The sequence below is a fragment of the Dromiciops gliroides genome, chromosome 1 (assembly GCF_019393635.1).
Source record: "Dromiciops gliroides isolate mDroGli1 chromosome 1, mDroGli1.pri, whole genome shotgun sequence".
Lineage (NCBI taxonomy): Eukaryota > Metazoa > Chordata > Mammalia > Microbiotheria > Microbiotheriidae > Dromiciops > Dromiciops gliroides.
In genome coordinates, this window is record NC_057861.1 from 106,757,244 (window position 1) to 106,768,504 (window position 11,261).

The window sequence follows — 11,261 nt, forward strand, 5'->3', positions numbered from 1 at the left end:
CACATACTCAGTGATTCACTGACACTGACCTCCTTGCTATTCCTCAAACTAGACATTAAAATTTCTGACTGGGCATTTTATCTGGCTGCTGCTCATGCCTGGAATGTTCTCCCTTCTCATCTCTGCCTCCTGTCTTTCCAGACTTCCTTAAAGTACTAGCTAAAAATCTCATCTTCTCCAAGAAGTCTTTATCAACTCCTCCTTACTGCTAGTGACTTACAATGTGATTATCTTTAATTTATACTGTAGGACACCTTTATTGTATGTGGTTATTTGTATGTTGTCTCCTCCATTGGATTGTGAACTACTTGAGGGCAAGGACTGTTTTTGCCTTTCTTTTTATCCTCAGTGCTCACCACAATGAATATAGCTACTTAATAAATGCTTATTAACTTTACTTCATTTGCATTTTTAGTTAAGTCTTACATGCAAAGAAAGAGAGGATTAAATTATAAAGCCAGTAATAGAAGTTTTGTTATTTGGGGACTGAGAGCTAGGTATTAGGAATTAGGGTTTGCAAGTCAACCATCTCTTTCTGCTATTTTTACAAAATACCTAAACAATCATTTCCAATAATCAGAGATATGCTTTAGTGGAATGGGCTACTTCAGGAGGAAGTGAGTTTTCCCTCACTGGAATTCTTTCTATAGAGTTTGGATAGCCACTTTATGAAACTATCAAGAGGCTTTCTGCACAGATGTGGGTTGACTGGATGTCATCTCACGTTCCTTCTTACTCTGTGATTCTATCATCCCATGGACATCAAGGATACCAGACAGCTCATTATGATAGTGGGGATACTCAAGCCTTCCAGTTTCTTGACAAATTTGCCAAGTAGTATGACTAGAAATCTCTGGACTTCCTGGCATCTCTGCTAAGAATTCCAAACATCTGAGCATTAATTTCCAAACATCACAGCATTGGCTAACCATCAGTATTTAATATAAATCAGTGGTAAATTTGAGATTGAAACTCAAGATGGCCAGGCCTTTGCTATGTTTCTCTGGCAGAACAAAGAACCTGTATCTGACTGAATCTAATTGGAAAGTTTCATTTACATAAAAGAATGCCATCTAAATAGATTTTAAACAACTAAGAGCACAATTCAAGAGGGCAGCTGTGTAATATAGCTCAAAGTTGTCCCAGGGTACAGTTTTCTGGGGGAAAATAGAGGGAATATACATTTAAAAGTGGATATACATGTTTAGTGCAATTGACAGATACAGTAAGACCCAGGATATTATTCAAATGGCTTATGTCTCTAATCTCTTATGAACCTACTGCTGAAATCCTGGGGTGGTGGAGAGTATTGAAATGAAACAAAATTAGTTCTAAACATAATGAAAAAAATTGGATTCTTTTGAAATCAATAACAACAATCTCTGGTATTTTAGCTAGATTAGTTTGAAGGAAATATATACTTCACAAGAGATTATTTTTTTACTCCGGAACGAGAGAGAGAGAAAGAGACAGAGACAGAGAGAGACAGAAAGTCCAAAGACACAGAGAGACAGAGGCAGAGAAACAGAGAGAGATAGACAGAAAGTACAAAGACAGAGACAGAGACAGAGACAAAGACAGACAGAGAGAGAGAGAGAGAGAGAGAGAGAGAGAGAGAGAGAGAGAGAGAGAGAGAGAGCAGTCTAGACAAGATGGAGTTTCCATATATTTAATGACCAGAGTTCTTAGGCCCTTCAATGATAGCTCCACAGTACTTAACAGAATCGTCATGGTAAATGACTTTGCTCATTCTCTTTCTCTGAGAAAATAGCTTCCTATTAGTTAGGGACTAAGTGACCTATTATTATCCTTGATTATGCTAGCCATTTTATAACATTGAAGTCAAATGAGCCCTAGAAATAATTGCAGGCCATTTATGAAATTATTATCATTACTTTTATTATTATTTTTCAAAGAGTATTGTTGTGTGACTTTGGGCAAACCTCTTTTCCTCGATGCTCTTCAATTTTCTTATCTTAAAAATGAATGTCAGCAGTAGAGTACAGTGGAAGAGTTCACTGGACTTAAAGTCCAAAGACCTGGGTTGGAGTTCCAGTGCCATCATTCCATCCTCCATCACTAGCTGGGTGATTTGGAGAAAGTCTTTTGATGTCCCTGAGCTTCAGATTTCTCATTTGCAAACTAGCTTTTGGCAAGTCAAGTTACATCTCTGGATCTCAGTTTTCTCATCTGTAAAATGAGAAGATTGGCCTAAATGACCTGTAATAAGGCCTACTTCTATTCTCCATCTATGACTCTATAACAATAGCACTAGCTATGATAGAAACTGTTTTAAGGAAACCACTTTGTAAACTGCCATAGAAATATATCCAGTGACTAACCTCATGACTGAAGTGGAAATTGAGATTGTCTTTTCCAGACTTCAAGTTCAATACTATATCCATTTTTTATTTCTGGTTCTAATTTTAAAAGGAATATGTCAGAGAGATTATGCCAATAGTCAGTTAATAAATATTTATTAAGCTCATTTAAATCTAAATCGTTCCAAGTCATGGTCCTTTTCAAGAATGAAGGACAAACAACAACAATTAAGTTCCTACTACGAGCTATGCAAGCACTGGGGATACAAATACAAATAAAAACAGATAGTCCCTGCTCTCAAATTGTTTATTATACAATTGGGGAAGTCAACATTCAAAAGAAAAATTGTATGTCTTTACTTTGTAGTGTGTATGATGACTATTTTTCTGAAAAGCCTTATCCTCTTTGTAGTGTTTGGCTAATATTAAAACTGATTTAGAATGCATAATAAATACAGCTTTGAGTCAGCAAGTTCTTTGCTTTGATTCCAAAAGTCCTTAATTCAAATCCCACCTCTGACTCTTGGTAACTATGTGACTTTGTCACTTAACCTCTCTGGGCTTCAGTTTCCTCAACTGTAAAATGGGATAATAATACCTGTTGTACCTCCCTATCTGGGTTGTTGTGAGGCTTAAGTGAGATCATTTATGTTTTTGGGAAATTCCTCAACCTAAGATCCTCCCTAAAGTGCTCTATAAATATTAGCTATAAAAATGTCACTTAAGTTGAGAAGAAAACCATGTTGAGTTGAAAAGAGATAGTAGTTTAGGATACAAAATTTTCCAGGGTTGGTGTTTATTTAACTATCTGAAAACACACTGACATTTCTGTTACTTGTTTAATTGTACAAATTAATTCCAGCTAAGGTGTTAGTAAATGGTAACAGTTTAATCAACCAGACTTCCCAAGTAGCCATTGTATTGGTTTTGGTGCCTCAGTGCCCATTTCAGGCAAGAAGATAGGTAGGTGATTGGGCTGCTCTGCTACAGGTAAGATTAGCCAAATCAAAGTAACTAGCAGAATAACTAGGATTGCCATAATAAGCAGAGATAGTAGGAACATTTATACCTCACACATGGGCAATCACTACAGACCTGGGCTTGATTTATTACTTTGTTGATTGTCTAGACTGAAGAAGTATAAATAGTGCAGATTAACATTCGAAGTGTGTGTTAATACATTTTCCTGCACTACCCATCCTCACCCTCTTGACCTGGTGATTAAACATTTACTAGCACACCTCTGCATTGTTCTCATTGCTTCAACTGCGACTCCTCTGGCATAGACTCAAAGCCTTATGATTGCCCTACTCAAAGCCTTCTCTCTGCCTTTATCTAAGTCGATGATAAAAATTATAAGAGAGCACAGCATCAAATACTGACCCCCTGGAAACCTCTCACTGTGTTGCGATCGAACCATTAATAACTACTCTTTGAGTTTAGACATCCAACTGTCACAGAATCCATCTGGTTCTATTATTATCTGGTCCGTATTGCTCTACCTTCTCCATAAGAATTATATGAGATTATTTGTCAAAAGCTTGGACAAAACTCTACATAAACCACATGCACAGAATTCTTCTCATTTACTAGTTTAATAAGCCCACAGAAGAAGAGAGAAAGGAGAGTACTGGAACACCTTGTTCTTAGTGAAGCCATGCTACTTCTTTGTAGTCACCGCTTTCCTTGCAAGATGTTCAACATTCCTCTCTTTAATGATTTATTCTATAATTATTGCAGTATTCAAAATGAAGCCCACTGCTTTATAGTTTGTAGACTCTGTTCTCTTTATCCTTAAAAAATGGGATATATATCCAATCTGATTCCTGTATACACAATACATATACATATAGATGTATGTATGTATGTATGTATACATGTGTTTATGTGTATATATACATGCACACATACCAGAAATCACTAAATTTTCTGGGAGGGGGAGAAATAGAGATAAAAAATAACAGTAATATTTTTATATTTAATGAATAAGGAAATTTAGGCTTAGTTTCCTCATTGGAATAATATCTGGTCTGTTCGTCTCCCACAAAATGGTTATACACACATGCACAAATGTGTGTGTACAATTATTTGTCTACATATATGTAAATGAATATATGGTATAATAATACCTTTTTCTACTTCCAAGGGTTATACAGAATAATTGAAAAATAAAATTGCCTTTAAAACCACAAATTATCACATAAATGGCAAATTATAATGTTATTAACATTATACCCCTTTTGCAGATGAATAAATTAAGAATTCAGAGAACTAAAGTGATTTGTCAAATATTACAAGTTTATTTAAGTTTATTTAGTAATAGAGCTAATCCTGGAACCCCACTTACTGACTCCTGGTCCAGATCCCTTTCCATGATGCCATGCAAAGTTTTTCTCTGGTTAAACTTGATTTATCTATTAGAGATGCTAATATTCATCTGTAGTAGACTGGTCACAATTATTGCAAAAGAAGACTTTTGCATTGCGTAACATTATTCCCTCTAATCCAGCATGCTTAATAAGACCTGCTCCAAGGTATGGACCTAGAAGGGTCAAAGAATATGGCAGAGGCCCTAGAATAGGTCATAAAGAATATGTGCATAGGAAGATAACTGTATTAGTCCCCCTCTATGTCTAAATTAGGAGAATGTTAGAGGAGTGGAGGTGATTTCTCTCATGGGATCCTATTATTCCTGGGAAGGAGTTGGTCCTGGTAATAAATTAGGTACTTTCAGGCAATTATAGAGGCCTGTTAGTGCCCTACAGTAGTAAATGCATCATCTTGGTGGACTGGAAGAGTTAGTGTCCCTCCTGAAATACCTAACTTACTACCTAGAAGTGACTTGGACCCTAGGGAATATCTGGCTTGCTGGGTTTATCTGAAAGACACAAGTACCTCCCAGTGCTATGATTCAATGTTCCCATAATTCATGTTCTCCTTTTTGTCACTCTCTAGGTAAAATCATTATCCTACATTTTCCAATGGGAAATAATCATTGTAGTGGAACTTGTACAGTTTCAACATTCTCTGCTCTCCCACCCCTAAACTAAGGCACTAGTTTTATGATGCCATTGTCACTGCCCCTGAGACTTTAGCCCTCTAGAAAGAGTGGTTTCCAGTAACTGACTTTCCAAGGTTGCCAGATCAGCAAGTGCCTTAATAATAATAAAAAAAAAAAAACCTGATCACCCAACTCCAGGTCACCGACTTTTGAATGACAGTATGAAATGCATATTAAAATCAGTGGAGGAAAGATGATACTTTCATAGAAATTCATAAATTAAATCATTCTAACACACCAGGGAAATTGTAATGTAATACACTCTCCCAGGGAAGAGAGACAAAGGATGAGCCTTTTTCTATACTTCTGCTCTTAACTCAGCATGTCTTTATCCAGGTACCTTGGTAATATGGCAGCCAGCAGCATAAAAAATTGATAGAATATATTTGGTGTGCATCTAATTTTCAATTATAAATAGGTGATTATAATAATAACATAATAATACCTTGAATTTATAGGGCACATTCCCTCATAGGGCCTCAAAATGTTGCACATAAGTTATCTAATTTGTCTTCATATGTTTTCTATTTTAAAATATTGCTGGAACAACATGAAAATAAAAAGAATTATTTAAAAAAACATTAAATTAAATTCATACAAGGTTCCACTTTTACATTTCTATGTAACTACTTGCTTAGCACTTTTTAATCTTCACCAATTACTATTCATTCCTTCAAAGTTAGAATTTTAAAGATGCAGCTGAAAGGAAGAAATATAATAATGACAATAATAACTTATGCTTATATGGAGGAAATGAAAGAAACATTTATTAGACTCTTATTATATGCCAGGCACTGTGCTAACCACTTTACAAATATCTTATTTGCTTCTCTGCATAGCATTTTACAAAACTGTTTCTTCACAACACTTTGTGAGTCAAGCAAATATCCCAATTTCCATTTTACCAATGAGGAAACTGGGCTTCAAAAGGTTTAATGGATTTGTCCAAGCTCACGTGGCTAATAAGTGGTTGATCTGATAGTCCAATACCATTCTTTGACTTTAAACCAAGATTCTTTTCACTATATGACATTGATTCTCAATGGTGCAATTCATTTAAGTACTATAAGGAGTAACCAGTTTAGCCCCATGTGGATGGATATGGGTATGCAGAAGCTCCCAGCCTGGCTGATTTATCTAAGTGATCTGGAGACTGTGGGCAGCTGTCTAAATGAAGGTTTGGGGTCCATGAAGGCTTAGCAGTGAGGAAAGCAGATTTTAGAGACTGGAACATTTCATAGGGTTTGGGGGGTTGCCTTGTCTTTTATCATTTTTATCAGAAGTCCCAGGTGGTATGATTTAAGGAGGATCAGGTTCTTCACTCACCTGGCCTGTTCCCTGGTCTGTGGATGACCCCAGACCAACTTGCTAATCAACCAGTTTTGTGTGTTGTGATTGTCAGCTCGAACCAGCCTGTGCCCCTCCCCAACCTGGGCCACTGCTACTCAAGCCTACCTCCTGGTTCCCAGGGGTGAAAAACCCAAGTTCTGCCTCAGCACCAGCATAGACCCCTGTAGTCTCCCCTCTGCCAAAGGCTCAGCCCTCTCACCAGACTGTGAGCTTAGTTCCAGATGACACTGGTGCTTCAGCTGATTCAGAGGCTCTGGGGGTCTCCTTCTCTGGCAAGGCCTTCCTCTGGATCTCTGTCAGGGTGACTGTGGGGTTGGGCTACACTCCTGTCTCAGCACAACAGCTCCCTCCTTCTGACCTTTCAAGCTGTTTTTGGTTAGAAAATGATTTCAGCACATTCTTCTGTGGGTTTTACTGCTCCAGGCATTGTCCTATGGCATTATTTGGATGTTTTTTGGAGATATCGTGTCATGAGTTCAAGAGCTCACTGCCTTTCCTCCCTATCATTTTTATCAATTGGCCTACAGGAAGGAATCAGGAATCCTGAACAGAGAGGGTAGGCAGATTGTCCAGTGCCAGCTCCTTTCACTAAAAAATACCCATTTCCTCCTGTACTCTCCTCCTCCAACTCCTTCCTGACACTGATCAAACAATTTGTATCACTTCACTTTCATTCTCAAGCAGCTTCAATGGTCCCCTCCCCCCTCTTGCTCCAGTAGAAAGCACAATCTTTTTTGCCTGTAATTAAAAAACCTTCAAGATCCAACTCCAGTCTGTCTTTGCAGACTGATTTCCCATCCCCTGCCCCACATATACACTTAATTCTAGCCAATTGGACTACTTGCCACTCCCTGTACATAGCACTCCACCCTCCATATGTGTACCTTTACACAGGCTCTCCCGTACCTGAAATTCTCTGGTTTTCAGAATACCTCACTCCCTTTAAGCATCAGTTTAAATGCACCTTTAGGAGATCTCTCCTCATTCATCTTGTCCTTCAATTTCCCCAATGTTATATGTATTTTGTACATAACTTATAGCCTTTTTTTGGTGAATATGTTGTATGCAAAGTAGAGTGTAAACTCTTTGAGGGCAGGAACTTATTTTTGTTTTTATATTCCTAGCAATCAGTTCATGACCTGGCACATAAAAGCCACTCAAAAATGATGAATGATTGAGCACTGTTTGACTCCTTTCTTTCCAAATTTGGCGTTCACTATTCCTTGTTTGGATTTAATATTCCGCTTGGCTTGTACCTTGCATCTCTCTGATGCAAATCCCTCCCTCTTTGTTCTTTGTTTCAGAACTGTGATTTCATTAGCGAAGAATATTACTGTTTGGTAAATCTCTTTATTAATGCATATCAACTGCAATTGTAATATTCAGATACCTGGAGCATTGAAAAGTTAAGAAATTTGTCCCTCATCATATAGCCAATGTGCCGCAGAGGAAGGACTTCAACACAATTGACTTCCTGACTTCAAGGACTATCATATACCTACTACACCATGCTCCCCTACCTCTTATGTACTTATCAGGTAAGATTTCAAATTGCATTTATTTGTGATTATAGCATGCACTTCAGTTGATTATGATGTCCATGAGGGCAGAGACTATGTTTTATTCTAACATTATATTATATCTTGATTCCTTAGTATAGTATTTTGCATATCATAAGGGTTTGAGAATTGATCATTGAAGTATATAGGTGGAACCCACAATTTCATTCCCATTTTACAAATAGGAATCTGGATATTGTTTCATGAATGATGCATCTTGTCCCACCTTAAATTGGATGAAAAGCCAGCCATCTTTTAATTAAAATTTAAGGCTTATGACTTGGCTTTGTTTCCTAGGAATAATTAAGCTTAATTTTCCTCTTCTTGTTCAAGAAATTTGAGGCTCAGCTTCTCATTATAGCATTTGAGAAAGTAGGTTGACCAGCTGTTGAATATCCAGAGGAAAGTGACTAAGGTTATGAGTGGAATCGAAATCATGCAATGAGATAAACAATCAGAGATGCTAGGGGTGAATTCCGTCTCAAAAATAGACAAATTATGAAAGACATGATAAATATCTTAAATTGCCTAAAAGCTGTTATGTTGTGGAGGCATTAGACTTGGAACCAGAAGGTACAAGCAAGAGCAATGGGAGGGGGAGGGGAGGAAATTATAGAGAGGCAGATTTCAGAAAGAAAATGTCCTAATAATTAGAGGCATCTCAAAGTGGAGTGTATTATTACAGAGGTGTATGTGGGGGCGTGGTCTCTCTCACTGTAAATTTCCAAGGAAGAGGTTGGATGGAGAGTACTGTAGAGAGAATTCTCTTGGGAATTATTGGTTGGATAAAACGACCATTGAAGTTCCTTACAACTCTGAGATTCTGTGAAAGAGAAAAGAGTTTCTTTGATTCTCTATCCCCCATTTGTCTCATCAATGCTTCCTCCTATTTGTAATAGTGAATCACCTAAGAGTTTCTAACAGAATCTTGTCCCATTTTTTTTTTTTTGTGGATAAGCTATGGCTAAAGACTGAATGTGAGGCAGCTTATTTATAGCAAGGAGGAACAATTGATGATTTAATAAATTGTGGTTTCATTTAGAGGTCTATTCCAAAACTAATTGCTTATAAGAAAAAGAGTTCTGCTGTGATTAAGATTACAAATCAAAGTGTTTTCATTTCTGTAAATATATTTTAAATTCACAAAGTTTGCATTTCTTTGTAGTAAGAAAGGGTTATCAGGTATGTTTCATATCCTAATCTCTCTCTGATCAAGGTAAAGGACTTTAATTGGAAGAAACCAATAAATAGCATTGATAATAGATATGTAAACAAAAGTAAGCTATAAATTTGTTCATTGTTCTTTGTTGCTGTAGGGATTTAGTGTAATCCATGTGTCATTTGGGGCCCAGACCTTGACATAGTGGACCAAACTCACTAATAATCTGGGATCATCTTGCTTCCCATTCATTATTTTACATAAGAACATTTGATTTTGACTTTTTCCTCTCTAAACAACCTTTAACTCTCATGCAAGTTTCAGATTTATAGAATATCTAAAATAAAATTTTATTTATTTCAAAAGTTGAACCACTCCTGGGCCCAGGAAACTTCAGTATTTCTCTTTTAATTTCCCCTAAGGGGTTGCCTCTCATTGAATCCATAAAATTGGTGACCCATCCTGGGAAAGCCTGACCACCTTAAAAATGGCTAGGCTTGAAACCGTAGGAAAATTGTTAGAGCTTAGCCTTGGTTCATGTCTATGGTCTCCCTAAAGGTAGGAGAAAAAAATACTTAATGTACAATGTAAATCAATGTTTAGACAATTATTTATTTCCTTTATACAAAAGAAATGCTTAACACAAAAGGCTATCACTAGTGCTTGTTGACAGTAAAACTTACTCTTATATTGTCCCTTGAGGCTGAGACTTTAGAACATGAAATGGTTTGCAGGATTGCTGAATAAACATTTTACATTTCATCTTGCTTTGAACTGTCCCCATTAAGGAAGATGTCTTCTTGCAGTCCAGGCCTGGAATTGAGTTTATCCTCTACCCAGTTGTTAAGTCTTCCAAAAGCAGAAATTCCCTTTGCCACCAGTTAGCTCTGACAGACTCAGGATTTCTACAACTCTTGAATTCATAAGGTTATGTCCAGAGCTCAACATCCATCTCAGGATCATTGTCTGATTATATATACTCAGGAAAGAAATAAAGCATTAGGCAGAGATTCAGAGCCTAGGTTTAGCCTCACCTAATCCCACCCATGTACTTCAGTGGGGCTCCAATTTCAGTATTTCTATTAGAGTGGAGGAAAGAGCTCCAGTTCTCTCCTCCTCATCCCTTCAGGAATAAACTAGAATACTCCTGGTACATTCTGAAGACAGGAAGAGAATAGAGTATCAGATGGAGGACTAGGAAGATAAGAGAAAAACTAAAGCTTAGTCTGTTATTTTCTTTTGAACCACAATGAGCCAGAGGCTCTTCCAGTTCAGTAGCCAATAAGCAGATTCCTTCATTATGTCCAAAGAAACTATGTACTTGACTTCTGGGCAGAGAAGCTTTGCACAAGTTTCATGGCCCCTGTTATTTTTAACTTGACAAAAAATTTAGAATGTACTTGCAAGTGATGCCCTCAACAGTTGGAAAAGTTATTCTCTAATTTTCTGGGGGACATTTAAGCAGTCCTCACCTCTAGTGGTTCTTTCGTTCCCTCTAGATGGATACAATGTACATTATTCACAATAATGATGAAGTGAAGTGATAACTTCAGTTGTTTTTCCATTGCATATGACTCCCTGCTGTGCTAATCTTTCTACTTTGGGGTCACACAGAACCTCAAAGTATACCCTATAAGCCTCTATTAACCTTTACAGTAATCTTTATATATATATATATATATATATTTTTTTTTTTTTTCCTTTTCTGCTTACTTTCATCGAAGCTCTGCATTCCTTTCCTTTTTCTCATCAAGGTTCCATGGACATCCAAGTCTCTCTCTGGATCCCCATGTGTGCTGCTGTTCCTATCT